Source organism: Neoarius graeffei, chromosome 18 (assembly GCF_027579695.1).
Source record: "Neoarius graeffei isolate fNeoGra1 chromosome 18, fNeoGra1.pri, whole genome shotgun sequence".
In the NCBI taxonomy this organism is placed as follows: domain Eukaryota; kingdom Metazoa; phylum Chordata; class Actinopteri; order Siluriformes; family Ariidae; genus Neoarius; species Neoarius graeffei.
In genome coordinates this window covers 60721591-60743178 of record NC_083586.1, presented here as the reverse complement: position 1 = coordinate 60743178, position 21588 = coordinate 60721591, and positions in this window count along the sequence as shown.

Genomic DNA, 21588 nt, shown 5'->3' with positions numbered 1-21588 from the left:
GCTAGTATGTTACTGTAGCAATGTTTACATTCAGTCATTTGGATGACTGTTAAAACCTTTCAGTCTCAAGTTTTTCCTTTACTGGATTTATTAGTTTACTGAGCTAGCGCGCTAGCTCGGGCAGGCTGGGAGCTAGCTCGGGCAGGCTGGGAGCTAGCGCGCGCTAGCTCCCAGCTTGCCCGAGCACGCTAGCTCAGTAAACTAGTAAATCCAGTAAAGGAAAAAATTGAGACTGAAAGGTTTTAACAGTCATCCAAATGACTGAACGTAAACATTGCTACAGTAACATACCAGCTACTGTTGTTGACATTAGCTAGTGCTAACAGTGCACTGCTAGTGCACTGCTACAACTACACCGACCCTAATAATACAGTTCTTGGTCATTGCCTGGTAACAGCAAATTTATAACGGGCCATGTCTCAACAGACTAAGAAGTTATTTCAATGACATTTAATAACATTTTGTTTATCCTGAGGACCGAAAGTAAATGAAAATGTGAACAAACCTTAGCTGTAATCAGATGGCGACCACCGGCTCCAGGGACGACCCGCTGATGTAGGCATGTTACCCAGCCTGACACAAAATATTTGTAGGTATCCAAACTCGTATACGCTTTCAGATCAATACCTGTGTATGGCAATGGGTTTTTAACGACATAGGTATACAGATCATGTGGGCCGAAGTCAGGTAAAGACGAGGGCTTGGTGTACTTCCGTACGTCAGTGAACAATCCTGGTGGAAGCAGGTAAACGTCGTTCTCTAAGCCTGCTAACCTCAATTTTTGCAAATACCTCTCCCTCTGCTCGCCCTGTAAATGCCCTACGTCGCTGGATAGTGAAGGTGTTTTCTGCATCTCGCTCCTTTTTCTTTTATGTTTTTCGTTTGTCGCCTTCCTCGCATTCAAACTGATTCGAGCCGTGCCGTCCAAAATGGCAGCCTCACATGACTTGGTCACGTGAGTGAAATACCTCAATAGGCTTCAGCCAAAGGCTGAGCCAACAATTATTGTTTTTAAAATTTAACCAAAGGAATATTTAAGTTGATAAAGAATAGGACAAGTATTGCCAGGCAAAACAAACCTCACCCGGCAGCACTTATTTTATATGTTGATAATGGTAATATTTCTCAATCATCAACTGACAGGTTATAGTTCTATGAAAATCCATGACCTTGAGTTTGACATTTCAAAGTCATTCAAGGTCATGGCGGCAACTGAAAGTCCATATGGGACGTCTTATATGTTGATAATGGTAAACATCTGGCTATCATGAACCATTTTAAAGTTACCGCCCTTTGAAAACCCATGACCTTCAGTTTGACCTTTCAGGGTCACTCAAGGTCAAAGATCATGGTGCCAAATGAAAGGCCATATGGCACTTCCTATAAATAGATAATGGTAAATATCTGTCTACCATCAACCGTTTAAGTTACAGCCCTCTGAAAATCTGTGACCTTGAGTTTGACCTTTCAAGGTCACTCAAGGTCAAAGATCATGATGCCAAATGAAAGGCCATATGGGAGTTCCTATATGCTCATAATAGTAAACATCTGTCTATTGGCAACCATTTGAGTTATAATGGAAAACGTTATTTTGACCGATGACCCTGACCCCCCTGACCTTTAACCCCCAACCACTACAGAGACTGTCCAAGCCACCCCATCATGCAGCATATGGTTGGAAGCAGAATTGAAAGATGCACATTTTGGTTTGAAGTAAAAAAATTCTGAATTTGAGAAAGTTACAGGTCAAAATAATTTTTTTGCTTTCTGGTGACCTTAACCTGATTACCCGCCAAAATTTAATCAGGTAATCTATGGACCATTGCCCACCTACCCTGAAAATTTGAAGTCAATCGGTGTAACTGTCTAGATGCTAGCTTGGTAACAGACACACAAACAGCACTGATTACAATACCTCGCCCCTCTGACTCCGTTGCGGGTGAGGGAATTAAATAAATTTAGCTTGTTGTGGTAATAAAATTTCCTTCATTTCATTTTTTTTCATATACAGTGGTGCTTGAAAGTTTGTGAACTCTTTAGAATTTATATTTCTGCATAAATAGGACCTAAAACATCAGATTTTCACACAAGTCCTAAAAGTAGATAAAGAGAACCCAGTTAAACAAATGAGAAAATTATACTTGGTCATTTGTTTATTGAGAAAAATGAACCAAGGTTAGATATCTGTGAGTGGCAAAAGTATGTGAACCTCTAGGATTAGCAGTTAATTTGAAGGTGAAATTAGAGTCAGGTGTTTTCAATCAATGGGATGACAATCAGGTGTGAGTGGGCACCCTGTTTTATTTAAAGAACAGGGATCTATCAAAGTCTGATCTTCACAACACGTTTGTGGAAGTGCATCATGGCACGAACAAAGGAGATTTCTGAGGACCTCAAAGAGTGTTATTGATGCGCATCAGGCTGGAAAAGGTTACAAAACCATCTCTAAAGAGTTTGGACTCCACCAATCCACAGTCAGACAGATTGTGTACAAATGGAGGAAATTCAAGACCATTGTTACCCTCCCCAGGAGTGGTCGACCAACAAAGATCACTCCAAGAGCAAGGCGTGTAATAGTTGTCGAGGTCACAAAGGACCCCAGGGTAACTTCTAAGCAGCTGAAGGCCTCTCTCACATTGGCTAATGTTAAAGGGCTGATGACACGAACATGACTCTATGCAATTTCTTAAATAAACTATACAACATGGCAAACATGTTGGATTTCTGTTATAATTACGTGAAAAGAAGCTGTTGTTACACAAATATCCAACTTTTAATTGCACAGCGCAAGAAAACTGGGTCCGTGGCTCGTGGCCATGTTGTGACGTCAGCGGGAGAACACGCTGCGGTTCACTGGCTGTTCTACTCTGGTTCTACTCAATGGAAATGGCGCATGAAAACACAGGTGAACTCTCTAGTGCTAGCTCTTCCTCTTCTGGGAGTCTAGAATTGTGTTGATCTCTTCCGAATAGAATCTATGATAGTCTACCCTCTTTACCCTTTGCCTCTCGTTGCTAGGCGGCAGTTACATGAAAGCCGCAAGCTTTCACAAGCAAATACATGACTGATATCACACCGACTTTATGATTACATTTATGATTATCATGTAGAATTTATAGCTCTACGTACCTTTATCTTATGTCGTTTCACAACACATGTTCTGACAGGAGGACTGTCTTTGGATCCGGCATAGCTACAAGTAGACCCCCTCCGGAATACTGGCAGTGTTGCCAGATTGGGAGGAATCCCTCCCAGTTGGGCGGTTTCAAGTGCATTTTGGTGGGTTTTGAACATATTTTGGGCTGGAAAACTTCAGCAGTATCTGGCAACAGATACTGCTGATGTTTTCCAGCCCAAAATATGTTCAAAACCCACTAGAAACCGCTCAACTGGGTGGGAAACCTCCCAATCTGGCAACACTGTGTAGGCACTGCTGATGGTAGTAACACACGTTTGTGCTGAACTGAACACCCAAGAGATTCTTTTAAGCTGGGAAGGGTGTCAAAACAATCCAAATCGAAGTGTTCAGAGCACAGGACGGATGTTGGTGAGGGCTCCCACTTGTCACGAGTGCACCTGACTTGCTTCACCCACTTCGCATGCAGCTCGGGATCTCTGGGAAACTTGAATAAACTTACCCCATCCTTGTAGGTTTTGGAGCAAAGGCCGGCAACACAACGCGAAGGCATAATAACTAATATATATATAATGTATAATAATAATACTAATAATGACAAACTGAACACCTGTCGCATCAACAACAAACTGGTAAGTTAGGAGGAAGGTTCTTTCGCTGACGTCATATAGCTCCTCCTCCTCTTTCGTCTTCTGGGTGCTGCAGCCCTGTCAAATTTGCCCAAATAGCCGCGTTTTTTTATCATAACTTGTAAAATAGGCGCCTTCGTGAATTAATATATGGATCATCGGGAATTACTTTTTATGTTATAAAACATCGCCAAAGATGTCAAAAACGTGTCATCAGCACTTTAATGTTCATGAGTTCACCATCAGGAGAACACTGAACAACAATGGTGTGCATGGCAGGGTTGCAAGGAGAAAGCCACTGCTCTCCAAAAAGAACATTGCTGCTCGTCTGCAGTTTGCTAAAGATCATAGGGACAAGCCAGAAGTCTATTGGAAAAATGTTTTGTGGACGGATGAGACCAAAATAGAACTTTTTGGTTTAAATGAGAAGCGTTATGTTTGGAGAAAGGAAAACACTGCATTCCAGCATAAGAACCTTATCCCATCTGTGAAACATGGTGGTGGTAGTATCATGGTTTGGGCCTGTTTTGCTGCATCTGGGCCAGGACGGCTTGCCATCATTGATGGAACAATGAATTCTGAATTATACCAGCAAATTCTAAAGGAAATTGTCAGGACATCTGTCCATGAACTGAATCTTGAGAGAAGGTGGGTCATTCAGCATGACGACCCTAAGCAGACAAGTCGTTCTACCAAAGAATGGTTAAAGAAGAATAAAGTGAATGTTTTGGAATGGCCAAGTCAAAGTCCTGACCTTAATTCAATGGAAATGTTGTGGAAGGACCTGAAGCGAGCAGTTCATGTGAGGAAACCCACCAACATCCCAGAGTTGAAGCTGTTCTGTACAGAGGAATGGGCTAAAATTCCTCCAAGCTGGTGTGCAGGACTGATCAACAGTTACCAGAAACGTTTAGTTGCAGTTATAAGAGGGTCACACCAGATACTGAAAGCAAAGGTTCTCATACTTTTGCCACACAGATACGTAATATTGGATCATTTTCCTCAATAAATAAATGACCAAGTATAATATTTTTGTCTCATTTCTTTAACTGGATTCTTTTTATCTTTTAGGACTTGTGTGAAAATCTGATGTTTTAGGTCATATTTATGCAGAAATATAGAAAATTCTAAAGGGTTCACAAACTTTCAAGCACCACTGTATCATGGGAAAATTGAATCGTGAAGTAGGAGAATCCTTACATTTCTACAGATTAACCATTTTTGGGTAGCACTTCACCTCACAGCAAGGTTCTGGGTTTGAGCCCTTTCTGTGTGGAGTTTGCATGTTCTCCCTGTGTCTGTGTGGGTTTCCTCCGGGTGCTCCAGTTTCCCCTACAGTCCAAAGACGTGTGGTTAGGTTAACATGGGGTGGCCTTGGGCTGAAGTGCCTTTGAGCAAGGCACCGAACCCCCACCTGCTCCCCGGGTGCTGTAGTATCACTGCCCACTGCTCTGGGTGTGTGTATGCACATTGTTCACTTGTGTGTGCGCTCACTGCTTCAGATGGGTTTAATGCAGAGGACTAATTTCACTGTGCTTGAGTGTACATGTGACAAATAAAGACTACTTCTTTTATCGTCACTCGGTCCAGAACTCGGTCCAGACAATAAAGTGTGTTGTAAAGTGTTCTGTAACACTCACCTGATGTTTAACTGCGCTGTTCTTCTGCTTCTTCCTGCTGCTCTCAGAAAACAAAGTGAATCATTTTCTTGACATAAATGAAGATGTTACAACTTCTTCAGATGAATACATGTAACAGGTGTTATGGGAAAATAATCATCAGCAACAACAATGTGATGTGATGAAAGCATTAACTCCTCCTCTTGTCCTGAAGACTTCCCCATGTGGGGGGGAAAAATGAATAAATAAATAAATAAATAATAAATATACAGCTAACACCAGCGGCTCCTTAAAAGTTTCTTCTTCAATATATGCTTATTGCACTATATATGAAAACTTAAGTGTCTATTTAAGTGTATGAGAATCAGTGCATTAATAATTAACAGTTATTCCACTAAATCAAGTTGTACATGAGCTGATAGCCGACGAGGCGTGTAGCACTGAGTTGTCTATAAGCCATGTAACTGTTTTATTCTATCCACATTCACTGGATTTTGAGAAACAGAGCATTATTTGCATTTTTTTGCAAATTCGATAAATAAAAACTTTATACAAAATGTCCGACAAAATCATTTCTGCTTAGAATGTAAACAAACCGGCGAAATGACAGGAGCAATTTGTGAAAAAATGCGATAATCATAATTCTTTTATTTCGTTTTCGCTTGGTTCAGCAACACGTGCCACCATTTTGTTTTTCTCTACTAGGCTATCAGCTAGGAGTTGATAGCCTGGTAGGGGATCACGACGCTTCGTCCAATGACTATTTGGTCCAATAGTTGAGACATTTTATCCCAAGCCTTTTTTGTATGCACTATCAGTTACTTCATACGTGATGACAATATGTGCGACAAGATCGAGATATAAACAAACTTAAGTTTGTTTAAGGGAGTGCATTAAGCAGGTTTATGACTGCATCTCCCTGTAATAAATGGAAATAAACAATTTTTGCAAAGCAAAGGAGTGCTGTAGTACGAGTGCTTTGCCACAAAAGAGCAGAGTAAGGGGCGTAAACAAGTAGACCCTTACCGTTACAGGCTGCTCTCCGAGCTTTGAGTCCAGTGAAGCTGTTTAATTCATCATATAGCCAGTCTTAAGGCACATGCACAGTCCGGAGTGAGGAAGAAGTTTGTCGAATATTTATTGGATGACTTGAATAGCCATCGTTTTGAACACACTCGCCAAGAAGGCGAATCTGGGGTGATCTTTACTCACCATTAGATTTCACAGCTCACGTTTGGCAAGTGGCGGGCGGTTAAACTACATGCTGCAAAAATGTATTTTGCTTCGGTCAAATTCCGTTGAGAATTCCTCCATTTTTTGAACAAACAAATAGCTGAAATATAAAATAATTGATAGTGTGTCTGAAAGTCCCACAAACTCAGGCATGGATGGACCGGACTGTGACAGTACCCCCCCCCTTCAATGGGCGCCTCCAGGCACCTTAGGAAGTGCCTCAGGGTGTTGGTGGAAGTCCGTGATGAGGGTGGGATCCATGATGAACCTGGCAGGAACCCAGCTCCTCTCCTCAGGACCATACCCCTCCCAATCAACCAGGTATTTTTTCTCACCCAATTATTTTTGTTTAGTGACTGAAAGCTACTGAAATTGAATCACAGACTTCCAATTTTATTCGTTTTTCATTGTATATCACTGTAGTTTCACTTTTATAGCCATTTATCTATATTTACTGCTTTATTAAGAGAGATTAGTGACGGGAATCGTTTTTACCTTTGACTGAAGGTGAATGAATGAATGAATGAATGAATGAATGAATGTGTACTTACAGTGGACGTTAAGAGTGACAGTAGAGGAGTGATAACTTTGTCCCCTTACAGCACATCTGTAGCTGCATGCATCCTCCTGACTGACTGACGGCAGATGAAGCTGTTCCACAACGGAGTTATAGATGGAGTATATCTCACGCCTATTTCTGTACCAGGTGTGTCAGTCAGGCTGCAGTTGGTTTTACATGTCAGAGTGACTTGATCTCCTTCAACCACTTCATGAGGAATCACCTCCACCTGAAGCTCTGTGGATGACAGGAAAGAAGGAAAACATATAAGGCTGAAGTTTCTCTTTCCAAGATTTTTCCACCTTCAAATATGCTGCAATGATGTGATGTTGCCTCTGGATGGGAGTATTTACTCAATTTTAAAATTACAATTTTCTAGAAGAACGCAAACGTTCTTAATACCAGAACAACTCCCCAAAAAAGGGACTGGAAAGAAGCGCCCGCAGTACTGTAAATATCATTCCTCAAGCTAAACAGGAATCAAAGGTCAAACGATATTCAAAAATGTGCAGTTGCTTTTGACTTTATATCACAAAATGTAAAAAAGTGATGCACAGAAATGTTCATGAATGTGAAAATATGCTGAATAAATATGAATCATTTCTCTAGAAAAATGTTAGCATTACATTAATGGCATTTAGCAGACGCTCTTATCCAGAGCGACATACAACATACCCAGAGCAGCCTGGGGAGCAGTTGGGGGTTAGGTGCCTTGCTCAAGGGCACTTCAGCCATTCCTGCTGGTCCAGGGACTCAAACCAGCAACCTTTTGGTCCCAAAGCTGCTTCTCTAACCATTAGATAACTTGTGTCTAGTTGGTGTAAACTGACTGATAAGTTAGCATGGAGGACTAATGTAATCCAGGCAAGACTGGTTAATGCTATCTATAAAATATTTAATAATATCTCCTTTGCTAATCACTGCTAATTTTAATAGCACAATGTAATAGTTAGCATAATGCTAGCTAGCTTCCAAAACAACTTTTACAGCTAGTTACCATAATGTTAGCTAAGCTAGCCATATTGTGTAGCTGAAACATGAGATTATTGGCGAGATTAGCAACCAGGGCCTTGAACAAGCAGAACTTTAAAGTGACTGATTGCTCATTTCAAGCAAAAATCAAACTGTATGCTGCATCATAAATATACATCTGTAAATGAATTAGCATAAATAAACACACAAGCTGGTGTTAGCACCCACAGGTCACTGCAAAGAGTAAAGGCCTCTGCATGCTCTTGCGACAAGGCTTTCGCAGATAGCTTTTCGCAGACAGTTGTAATTTATCGTTGAGCGGGGAGTAATAGGTGTGCACGATGTTATTCACCGCCACAACACAAGGGGGCATGAAGTCACGAAATCGCTAGGAGTAGTTGGTGGGTGTGGTTAGTGGAGTGTTTATCCTCCGGTTACTTATAATGACTAGAACTGGAGTCGTATAGATGTACGTACTTCCTCACTTCCTCGATCAACCGCTCTTCGTGCTGCTCCATCTTCGCTCGTGTTTTTAAAAATGGCGGTCGTGAAAACAAACCAAACCGGGAAAGTAGGGAAGCGGAAGTGCGTGTACAGCGGATGTACAGTGGACCAATCAGAGCCCTCTTGTCTGCAAGGCTGTCTGCAGTGGTCACAATTTTTGGGAGGTGCGCGCAGAGCGTCTGCGAAGGGGGAGGGGCTTCACAGACGCCATCTGCGACGCCATCTGCGAGGACTGGGTTGTCAGCATAAATTGGCCTTAACAGCTTGCGCTGTTGCTAGCAGGGTGTCTTGAAGTGAAACGGGATACCATACATGATTAGTTTCTAGACAGATACATTACACTATTGTATGATTTTTCTTTGACAATTTATCACATCATGTTAGTCTTTTCTTTTTTCTGCCCATCATGCGAATCCATATGCTATAAAGGTAAACATTGTTAATGCATACTAGCCGTACTTTCAGCATGTAATAGTATGTTTAGTAAATTCATAGGGCGGCACGGTGGTGTAGTGGTTAGCGCTGTCGCCTCACAGCAAGAAGGTCCAGGTTCGAGCCCCGTGGCCGGCGAGGGCCTTTCTGTGCGGAGTTTGCATGTTCTCCCCATGTCCGCGTGGGTTTCCTCCGGGTGCTCCGGTTTCCCCCACAGTCCAAAGACATGCAGGTTAGGTTAACTGGTGGCTCTAAATTGACCGTAGGTGTGAATGTGAGTGTGAATGGTTGTCTGTGTCTATGTGTCGGCCCTGTGATGACCTGGCGACTTGTCCAGGGTGTACCCCGCCTTTCGCCCGTAGTCAGCTGGGATAGGCTCCAGCTTGCCTGCGACCCTGTAGAAGGATAAAGCGGCTAGAGATAATGAGATGAGATGAGTAAATTCATACTACTATTACTCTGAGTAATAATAAATGATTTACCTCTGGCAGTATTACAATGTACGATTGAAATGTATGCAGACGATAAACATTTCTGTTTATAAAGCCATTAAGTAAATACCAGTTGTTGTAACAGCTCTGCAACCCGAGCTCATTAGAATTACAGACTGGGTTAAAGCTAATTGTCTTGCCATGAATGTTCTGAAACGCAAATGCATGTTGTTTGGCGCTGCTCGCAGGCTAGAACTTTTACCCAACGCCTCTCTGAATCTCTCAATTAGGTCAGAGAAGCTTGAGCAGGTGACAGACACTTTCCTGCTGGGATTAAACATAGATCCTTCACTCACTTGGAATTTACATATCAAACATCTTAGATCAAAGCAGTCCAGACATTTAGCCCTGGTGAGAAGACATGCTTGGTAGTACAAACTTTGGTGTTGTCTGTCTTAGACTACTATTCACCCATGTTGACTAGTGTGTCGGAGTCTTGTTGCAAAAAAAAAAAAAAAAGGCCCTCCCACACCAGGTCTTCCCAGGCAGTCTCCTGCCCCAGTACTACCCACCTCTTGAGGCATGGCACCAATCTCCGTTTCTACAGTGGTGCTTGAAAGTTTATGAACCCTTTAGAATTTTCTATATTTCTGCATAAATATGACCTAAAACATCATCAGATTTTCACACAAGTCCTAAAAGTAGATAAAGAGAACCCAGTTAACAAATGAGACAAAAATATTATACTTGGTCATTTATTTATTGAGGAAAATGATCCAATATTGCATATCTATGAGTGACAATTTCTTCAGAGCCACTGTCGAGTCTGTCCTTTTATATGATTCAATATCATGGACTCTTACATCTAAACTCCAGAAAAGGATTGATGGCTCATTTACACGAATGCTCCGAGCTGCTTTAAATGTATCCTGGAAAGACCATAAAACTAACAAAGAGCTATATGGAAGCATTCCTCCTGTCACAAGCACGATCCGCCAACAAAGACTACGCTTTGCTGGCCATTGCTGGCGTAACAAGAGAGAGCTGGCGGCCGACCTGGTGCTATGGGACCCAACCCATGGCAAACGACCGCGTGGTCGGCCACCTAAAACCTACATCGACCAGCTAACCGAGGACCTGTGCTGTCGGTCGGACGACCTGCCTTTTGCCATGAGCGACCGGGAGTCCTGGAGAAGGCGGCTGTGTCATGACAAACTGAGCTAGCTCGTCCTGAAGAAGAAGAAGAATGAGTGACAAAAGTATGTGAACCTTTGCTTTCGGTATCTAGTGTGAGCCCCTTGTGCAGCAATAACTGCGACTAAACATTTCCGGTAACTGTTGATCAGTCCTGCACACTGGCTTGGAGGAATTTTAGCCCGTTCCTCCGTACAGAACAGCTTCAACTCTGTGATGTTGGTGGGTTTCCTCATATGAACTGCTCGCTTCAGGTCCTTCCACAACATTTCGATTGGATTAAGGTCAGGACTTTGACTTGGCCATTCCAAAACATTAACTTTATAGAAAAATAGAAAAAGTTCTATTTTGGTTTTATTCATCCACAAAACATTTTTCCAATAGCCTTCTGGCTTGTCCATGTGATCTTTAGCAAACTGCAGATGAGCAGCAATGTTCTTTCTGGAGAGCAGTGGCTTTCTCCTTGCAACCCTGCCATGCACACCATTGTTGTTCAGTGTTTTCTTGATGGTGGACTCATGAACATTAACATTAGCCAATGTGAGAGAGGCCTTCAGTTGCTTAGAAGTTACCCTGGGGTCCTTTGTGACCTTGCCGACTATTACACACCTTGCTCTCAGAGTGATCTTTGTTGGTCAACCACTCCTGGGGAGGGTAACAATGGTCTTGAATTCCCTCCATTTGTACACAATCTGTCTGACTGTGGATTGGTGGAGTCCAAACTCTTTAGAGATGGTTTTGTAACCTTTTCCAGCCTGATAGCATCAACAATGCTTTTTCTGAGGTCCTCAGAAATCTCCTTTGTTCATGCCATGATACACTTCCACAAACATGTGTTGTGAAGATCAGACTTTGATAGATCCCTGTTCTTTAAATAAAACAGGGTGCCCACTCACACCTGATTGTCATCCTATTGATTGAAAACACCTGACTCTAATTTCACCTTCAAATTAACTGCTAATCCTAGAGGTTCACATACTTTTGCCACTCACAGATATGTAATATTGGATCATTTTCCTCAATAAATAAATGACCAAGTATAATATTTTTGTCTCATTTGTTTAACTGGGTTCTCTTTATCTACTTTCAGGACTTGTGTGAAAATCTGATGTTTTAGGTCATATTTATGCAGAAATATAGAAAATTCTGAAGGGTTCACAAACTTTCAAGCACCACTGTATAGCCCTCAGCCATATAGCTAGGGGTACAGTGGGGGGCTGGTCCTCTGGTAACCACAAGAGTTTGATTTCTCATTCACAGCTGTACTGCAGCGTGCCTTGCCAGATGGCAGTAGGCGCCATTTTGATGATGTTCTTTGGTATGACCCAACCGCAAATAGAACTCATGATCTGCTAGTTGAGTGGCAGACACGCTAATCACTAGGCCAACTCACAGTTGTTGGGAAAGGCTTCAGGCAATTCAGAACAGAGCTTGCAGACTGGATTTGAAAAGTTCATTTGATCTATCCATTTGTAAAACGCATTCAGGTCTTGGTTGGCTTTGGGTCAAAGCCAAGTTCGCCAAAGGTACATTAAAGTTGTTCTTCAGAATTTTTATCACACATGAACTAAAAAATATTCACAAAGTTCTGGTCCCTGTCAACACACTTCTTAAATATTCTCCAAGACAATCCATATACAATGCCACTCTACCAAAACCAAAAACTAATAGCAGGAAAAAGACGTTTACATATCGAGCAGGAACACTTTGGAACGCACTTCCAATACACGTACAGTCTGTATCCGAATTTCAGAAACTCAGAAAGGAAATCCATCGAATGCATGAGACATTTGAAACAATTCTGACTCCAGATATCTTTTAATTGACACCTCTTTTTAATTGATGTAAATTTTATGTTTGTATAGGTATCTTTTGTGTATTGTATGTATTATTTATGGGGCGGCACGGTGGTGTAGTGGTTAGCGCTGTCGCCTCACAGCAAGAAGGTCCGGGTTCGAGCCCCATGGCCGGCGAGGGCCTTTCTGTGTGGAGTTTGCATGTTCTCCCCGTGTCCGCGTGGGTTTCCTCCGGGTGCTCCGGTTTCCCCCACAGTCCAAAGACATGCAGGTTAGGTTAACTGGTGACTCTAAATTGACCGTAGGTGTGAGTGTGAATGGTTGTCTGTGTCTATGTGTCAGCCCTGTGATGACCTGGCGACTTGTCCAGGGTGTACCCCGCCTTTCGCCCGTAGTCAGCTGGGATAGGCTCCAGCTTGCCTGCGACCCTGTAGAACAGGATAAAGTGGCTAGAGATAATGAGATGAGATGAGATGTATTATTTGTTTTTTAACCCGGGAAGACTAGCCCCGTAAGGGGTTAAAGGGTATCTCAATAAACTCAACTAAATAATAACGAGACTGTCAACGAAGGCGTAGCTTGCTCTGGCCCCATCTAGTCCAGAAGGAACGATCTAAAGTGGGCCACCTTGCACAATAAATGTTGCAAGCTGCATACACTATATACAAGCTATATATAGAAGTGATATCCACTCTAGGAATACTGACCTATTTACCAGAAAGAATCCAAAACAGTGAGGAATTGACCGAGAAGCAATTTTTGTTGAACTGCTCATTAAGGCTTAATTAGTCCATAACTTCATTAATTATTGTCATGAAGCAAATCTGGGTAGAAGTTATATGAAACCTAGGTACATCTACCTTCATACAAGAAGGAATCAAAATCAGTGAAGAATTGAGCGAGAAGAAGCAATTTGTGTGGAAACTGTTCATTAGGGATTGATTAATTACTCCATATCTTCATTATTAATTGCAATTATGCAAATTTAGGTAGAAGCTATATGCACCCCAGGCAGACGTACCTTCCTGCCAAAAAGAATAAAAATCAGTGAAGAACTGAGAGAGTAGAAGCGATTTTCGTGAAATGTGTACGACGCTGCATGGATGACGAATGACAGATGGATGATGGACAACACATGATGGCATAAGCTCATCACCTGTTGGCTGGATGAGATAATAATAATAATAATAATAATAAATTCAGCGGCACGGTGGTGTAGTGGTTAGCGCTGTCGCCTCACAGCAAGAAGGTCCTGGGTTCGAGCCCCGGGGCCGGCGAGGGCCTTTCTGTGCGGAGTTTGCATGTTCTCCCCGTGTCCGCGTGGGTTTCCTCCGGGTGCTCCAGTTTCCCCCACAGTCCAAAGACATGCAGGTTAGGTTAACTGGTGACTCTAAATTGACCGTAGGTGTGAATGGTTGTCTGTGTCTATGTGTCAGCCCTGTGATGACCTGGCGACTTGTCCAGGGTGTACCCCGCCTTTCGCCCGTAGTCAGCTGGGATAGGCTCCAGCTTGCCTGCAACCCTGTAGAAGGATAAAGCGGCTAGAGATAATGAGATGAGATGAATAATAAATTCAGAATTCAGAATAAAGAAATTCAGAATAAAGAACATGTTTGTTTTTTGTAAAGGCTTTACCCCGTTTAAAACAAAACAAAAAACAAACAACAAAGAAAAAAACTCTCATTTATACTAACCCTGATTAACCTGTATACCCTGTATGCCCCCACATTTTGTATGCTGCTGAATCTGTCCTTTTTTCAGTAGCTTTGTATAAACAATAACCGCTAAATGTAATGCAATGTTATGTAAGGTGATCGCCTAGGCATTCTCATTGTGAAAAGTAAGTCACATGTACATGGACTGGCATTTAATGTTGTATTTGTTCCTTTCTATTTGTTTTTTGTCTGTTCATATTCTTTTTGGGGGAGTAAAGTCAGTTTAAAAATGCCGTTAAATGCATAGGCCTATAGGCCAAGTTTAATGTCCTTGAGGTTATCAGAGGTCATATGTCGTTTTACAAATGAAAAATGAATTCAGCACCCAAACATTTAACAAACAAGGCCATTTGCTAACTTCATTAATCATTTTAGTACATTTCATTCCTTAGAAAGCTGAGAAACTGGGTTCAGCTGAGACGTTTACAGGCCCAAAGTTCAATGACCTCTAGAGGTCAACAGAGGTCAGATAGAGCTCGGCATATTGCAGATTTGAATTCGGCACACCCAAATTGACAAAATAAGACTGTTTGCCGACTTTGTCTCAAAAATGCCTTTGGGTGTCACAATTCTGGATTTTGGTACCAGTCTATGAAATGTAATTGGTATTCCGATGCGTTGTCGGCTCTTCAGTGTGTACTGGAAGAAAATACGGGTAACAAAGAAACCACCGACGTTAAAGAACAATCACCAATGGATCAAGAGACGGAGCATTCGATTGAGCTTCAGGTTTACTACACTCCAGATAAGATAATTACTCAGAACGTTTTGCATGAAACTCACTCATTTGAAATTTCTGAAGTTTTATTTTATGGTAGTTTCAGTTTCATTTTCATTTATGTGCTTGGAACATGAATTGACCGGAAAGAGGGATATTGCTGTGCAAACAGATGAACCAGTCAGTGTTGAAACCCAGACAGAGATAATCGTCTTCGAAGACAAGATTATCCAGTGTTCTTTGTTGGGAGATGAAAGAGTCTCATTAGATGATTTGTTCGAACTCTACTAGCAAAACCATGATGTAAGCAGAGAATATAAACAGCTGAGTTGCTCCAAGCTTACACTACGCCACGTCATCGCATACCCCACTTCTGCAGGAGGCCCATCTCATATTTTAATACAAATTAATTTTTCTAGAACACTATTTGGTCTCCAGAAATGAATGTTTGACTGTTGAAATCTACGAATACTTTTACTTAACACAAGTTTAAGAGTAAATCCGCTGGCGGATCCCTTTAAGTACCTCGGGGCATGCATTGCGTCATCACTGGAAGATTTCTGTCAAAGACGTGGAACAACTTCTGGAAGCTGAGTATCATTTGGAGGTCCAACAAAATCTCATTACATTTTGAGCTTTGACTGTTTGACTCCCTGATACTTTCCATCCTCCTTTACGGACCTCAATCAGACCATGAAGAATCAACTAAACTCATTTGCCACCAGCTGTTATCGTATTATATTAAACATCAAGCGAACTGATTGATGGAATCAACAACGAATGTGTCCTGGCTACCACCAAAAGGAGAAACCTTGCAGAAATACTACTGTAACAGGAAGACAGTTGCGCATGCCCAGACACTGGCTTAGAAGATCAACCGAAACAAGCATACATCACTATGCTTTATACACAACAACGCAAGGCTGTAATAGGAGAAGAAGACCTCGACCTCGACTAACCTTCATCAAAAACATGCAAGAAATCATGTACTGTTGTGTGATGGACAGAGATGACTGGAGAAGCAGAGTAGTCGGGAGATTTGACCTACAAGCTCCCAACGAGGAAAGAAGGATCATATCGTATCGTATACAGTCTCAGAAAACAAAGTACCTTTAGGGGTACAGTGGCTTGTCACTGGATCAGTTCCCTCTAAGGTACTTATTTGTACCCTTTATATACTGATTGGGAACATATATGTAGCTTTTTGACCCTACAAAGGTACACATATTTACCTTTAGGTCCAATAATGAGCCCTAAGGGGTACATTAGAGTAGACTGTACCTTGAGGGACAGAAATGGACTCCTCCTGTACCCCTATTTCTGACAGTATAGTATAGTATATTATTATCCATACAGGGCACTTTTTTGATGGAATAAAAACGTGTTCTATTGCCTTCTAGCATTCATTTCATGAATGGTTTCATTCATTTGGTTTGATAGCATGCAATATTGTTAGCATATTGCTTATCCTACGTGTATTGCATCACTCTACCCAATGGAGAATGAGCGTTGAATATGGTTTACGATAATGCACAGTTGTCAAGACAACATGACGTCACATGTCGGAGCCGTAAAACTTCCACGCTAGCGAGCGACTGGGACAATTTGTAAACAAACATGACTGGCTGCCAGGTTTACTTTGTTAAAAACGGAAGAGAATTTTTGAAAGAATTTTGGCTGCCAGGTCGCTCCATTGTCGATGTCGATTTTAAAAGTAACTCAGTAAATTGCACAGTGAAATGAATACTGTGTAGTCTGAGTGAAAAATACTGTTGTGAGCGTGCAGCATGGAATAAGAGTCTAGAGACAGAAATCTTAGTTTCTCGGTCATTAGCCTGGAGCTCTCGATAGCACTGGCTTGACCGCTTTATTAGCATTCACTAACACTACTGATGAACACTACACCAGCTGGAAGGTAACTTCACTGCTGCGCTAACAATAATAAGAAGAAGAGGAATGAGGAGATGAAGAGCGTGACTGTGGTGTTAACATGAGCATTAAAGCTGAATTGTTTGAGCAGTGTGAACAGATGGATTCACTGATTAAAGCGCCACTGCATCACTCTCTTTAGGATGAAATCTAACTGTAGCCGTATTCACAAAAAGGCATCATCATATGATATTTAAATATTATTGGCTGGCTTTTTTTCATGGTCTATCAGATATATTCCATTCAGCTAGTCATCTTCGACTTGTTCAGTATCATGCTAGCTGAATGGAATATGTCTGCTATACCACGAAAAAAGCCAACCAATATTATTTAAATATCACACGATGATGCCTTTTTGTGAATACTGCTACAATTAGATTTCACCCTAAAGAGAGTGATGCAGCAGTGCTTTAATCAATGAATCCATTTGTCCACACTGCTCAAACAATTCAGCTTCAATGTTCACGTTAACGCCACAGTCAACACCATTGTGCTCTTCACCTCCTCAATCCCTCACCTATGACTAAACATCATACAGCTGCATTGCATCCTGGGACTCTGAGTCCAGCATTTACGGCAACGTCTCCACCATGTCTACACTCGTTGAACATCGCTGAAAATTTTGTTTTTCAAAGCTAACTGTGACATCAGAGCGACACATGTATGCTAACTTCTGAGAGAAATAAAGAAAATCCGGCACCAAGCACAATATATATTTCAATATAAATCCATGTCATGTTTCAGGGCAGAGTTTTGATTTACAGCAATCGGTGAGAAATGAGTTCCTTTGAATTCTGACGGCTTACGCCGAAAACCAAAAAACTTTCAGCTTGTTGCAAAATCTTGAAGTCTGAGCCGTGTTTCCCTCATGAAGTCTTTCCAAGTTCCTCATTTCTTCTACTTCCTATTTTTGACTTTTGCTTGTTTTGTTTTTTTTATTTATGAATATGAATGATCCTTGTTTAAAGCTGTCTGCCTGTGTTATGACTCCTGACATAAACTGGCCTCTTAAAAAAAATCACACGATACATTTTTATATGTGCATTCCATCTTTCTCACTCACATGTTACAGAATATTGAGGCAGTCGCCGTATACAAGCAATCAATCACTTACCCAAAACATTTACAGTCACTTTATCAGTGTTTCTCTCTGTATCAGTTTCTGGTCTTCATTTAAAAAGATGAAGTAATTTAAAAAGATTGCTCCTTTATACCAGGTGTAGGTCCCGACAGGTGGGTTTGCATCCCTGCTGCAGGTCAGAGTCACTCTGTGATCTCACCAGAGGGACTGATGGACACTGAGACACTTGTTGGAGGATCTAGAGATAGAAAGATGAGCAGGATGATGGTGCATGTGGATTACCGAATCCTGGGTTCAAGTGTGTTCGAGGATACTGTGTATTAGAGGTGTCAATCAGGACCGTGATGAAAAACCTGTGTTCGTGGACCGTTACTGGGATTAACATGAGAAGATGTTGGGCAGAGAGAAAGAGTCCTTTGTATTTATACACACATGTACACGGGTCATTCTAGAATTCGGGGTACATTTCACGTCTCAGAGATAAACCTTTTGTTATTTTCCACAAAATAAATCTTTATTGAATCAGCTTTGAACAATAACATAAAAATTATGACAAACTTTCACCAATAGCAATGCTTGATGTACATTTTAGACCCAATTTACCCCTAAAACATTAACTAAATGACTCCCACCCCTCCCCCCACGTTATTAGCTGTCCTCGACTCCTGATTCATCCATTCAACTCCAATAAACAGGAGGTGATTCAGTCTAACAGTTGTTTTTTAGGTTTATTCTATTAACTGTTCTAAAATCAATTGCATAGAAAGTCTATTTTCTGTTTTATGTGAAATTTCAGTTATCTATCCCAGTGTTCTTGGCAACTCTGTTAACTCTTATAAAAGTGCATAAAATCCACAAAGACTTTTATAATAATACGCATGACACCTGCACCGAGTGATGTCACTTCCTCTGGTGGGAAACTTCAGAAAGGCAGTGAGGTGTGTTCTGTTTCTTCTCTCATTCATTTGAACAAAATGTTGAGGATTTTACGCCAGCAGTAGGTTAATGATTTGTCAACTCTGTTATTGCGATATCAGAGTGAATCTCTCGCTCATTTAAAATGTAATAAAAAAACCATATTATGATTAAAATCCATAAGATTCTGTTTTTATACATGCCGTGTGGTAGCTAGCCTGAGGTTAGCGTGTGGAGTTAAGACACAAATTGGTGGAAAATGTCAACTCTGTTCATGGATCGCCCAATGTAATGACAACAGAGTTGACGACGACTAACAGAGTCAACACTTGAAATGTACCCGCGATTATAGAATGGGCCGTATATATTTATTTTCGCCTCCCAGTCTGTTATTCCTGTTTAATCCCAGTTTGACTCCAACATGCATGTTTTAAAAAAATTTCCCAATTTCACCGTGTTATGGTTTTTACAGTATTTCCGATTTTCGCAGCATGACTCAGTTCTCAGGAAAGTTACACAAGTCCAAACTTTTCACCGTATAATATTTACACATATGGCATCAGGTCTTGTGGTTGATGAATAAACCAGAAATGTGGAACTCTCACAGACTCAACCCTCAGGACCGATTCTTCATTTCACATCACCATCAACCTCTCAGAGTTTATACCGCGAGCTTTAATACGTCACACTGTATCACACGCCAAGCTTAACGCAGTCGTTTAAATGACACAAGCTGTTTATTGTGTAAAGGTGATTGAGAATCAATGAAAAATGAAAAAAAATCTGTTATGTTTGTCAACTTTGTTGTCGACTCTCATTCCATTGAATGTTTGAAAGTAAACGTGGTCAAAATGAAAAGCTAATAACAAAGAAAAGGATATGTGTGTTTATTCTATCCACATTCACTGGATATGAGCAATCGCACACTCTGGCTACTCTACTACTAGGATATCAGCTCATATACTGTTAGTAGAGAAAAACAAAATAGCGGAACATGTTGCTGAACCGACCGAGGACAAAATAAAAACTACTCGAAAACAAAACCCCAAAAAATGCAAAACAAAAGCAACAAAATATGGAATGAAAGTAGTTGATTGTACAACCCCGATTCCAAAAAAGTTGGGACAAAGTACAAATTGTAAATAAAAATGGAATGCAATAATTTACAAATCTCAAAAACTGATATTGTATTCACAATAGAACATAGACAACATATCAAATGTCGAAAGTGAGACATTTTGAAATTTCATGCCAAATATTGGCTCATTTGAAATTTCATGGCAGCAACACATCTCAAAAAAGTTGGGACAGGGGCAATAGAGATCTTGCAGTAACGTGACCGGAAAGTACACAGACGCCATCTTGTCGGTAAAGAACACCGCTGAATACTGCTGCACTCGTGTACAGAATGGATCAGTTTCAACCGACGGACTACACGGCTCATTTTTCTAATGAACAGATAACTAGATATATGTCTAAAATAAACGATCTACAGATTAGTGACCCTTATGGCTTACCGGACAGAGTTTTCACGACCAGATATTGAACTGCCAGCGGAACACCCAGACGTGTATAATTACCTCATTAACTTTCCCTCGCTGTTCAGTGGTGAAGCACTGCGTGCTTATAAATCTCTGGACAGTTATCTTTACAGAAATTCAGGATTTGTCAGCGACTCAGATGTGGCATCTTGTAAACGAGAAAATAATCCTCATTGGATGGGTAAGTCACTTAAGTATTACTAGTACTGCACTGACCAGCCGATTATAGAATAGAATAGAATAGAATAGAATAGAATAGAATAAGGTAATTCCAGCTGTAATTCCAAATCGTCCGTTTTGTTTACCATGGATCTGGCGTTGGAGAGATAGAGGCTTAGCAGTGGAGGTTTGAGTAGTTGTTTTCTGAGCTTAGTCAACAGGCCGGCTCTGCCTGCAGCCTCGCTTTTGCTTCCGCTCCCGGCGCCGCCTCCTTCGCTTTGCTTCCGATAACAATCCACGGAGACCCCGCTGGTCTCGCTATCTCGTCCGGAATGTTTTGTTTTTTTTTCTTGTCCGGAATGTTGTGCATGCGATGGAAATCGCTACAAACCGTCATTTTCTGCTGGAAACCAATGTCCAGTAAGTCCATACGGTTGTAGTGGATATTGAAGTCCGGTACAGATGAACAACACGCAAAAATACACACAAAAAACATAAAAAACATGCACAGGTAGGGAGAGCTTGTAGCCGCAGCTGTTGTAGTAGAATTGTATATAGTAGGGTTTTCCAGAAGAAAAGGTAGAATTAGAAGCAGAAGTAGAAGTAGAAGGCGGAAATATGGCGTTTGACCGACAAGATGGCATCTGTCACAATCTGGATTGGCTGTGACGTCACATGCAAGTGCTCCATAAGAGGCTGGAAAAGTTAAAGGTACAAAAAAGGAACAGCTGGAGGACCAAACTGCAACTCATTAGGTCAATTGGCAATAGGTCATTAACATGACTGGGTATAAAAAGAGCATCTTGGAGTGGCAGCGGCTCTCAGAAGTAAGGATGGGAAGAGGATCACCAAACCCCCTAATTCTGCGCTGACAAATAGTGGAGCAATATCAGAAAGGAGTTCGACAGTGTAAAATTGCAAAGAGCTTGAACATATCATCATCTACAGTGCATAATATCATCAAAAGATTCAGAGAATCTGGAAGAATCTCTGTGTGTAAGGGTCAAGGCCGGAAAACCATACTG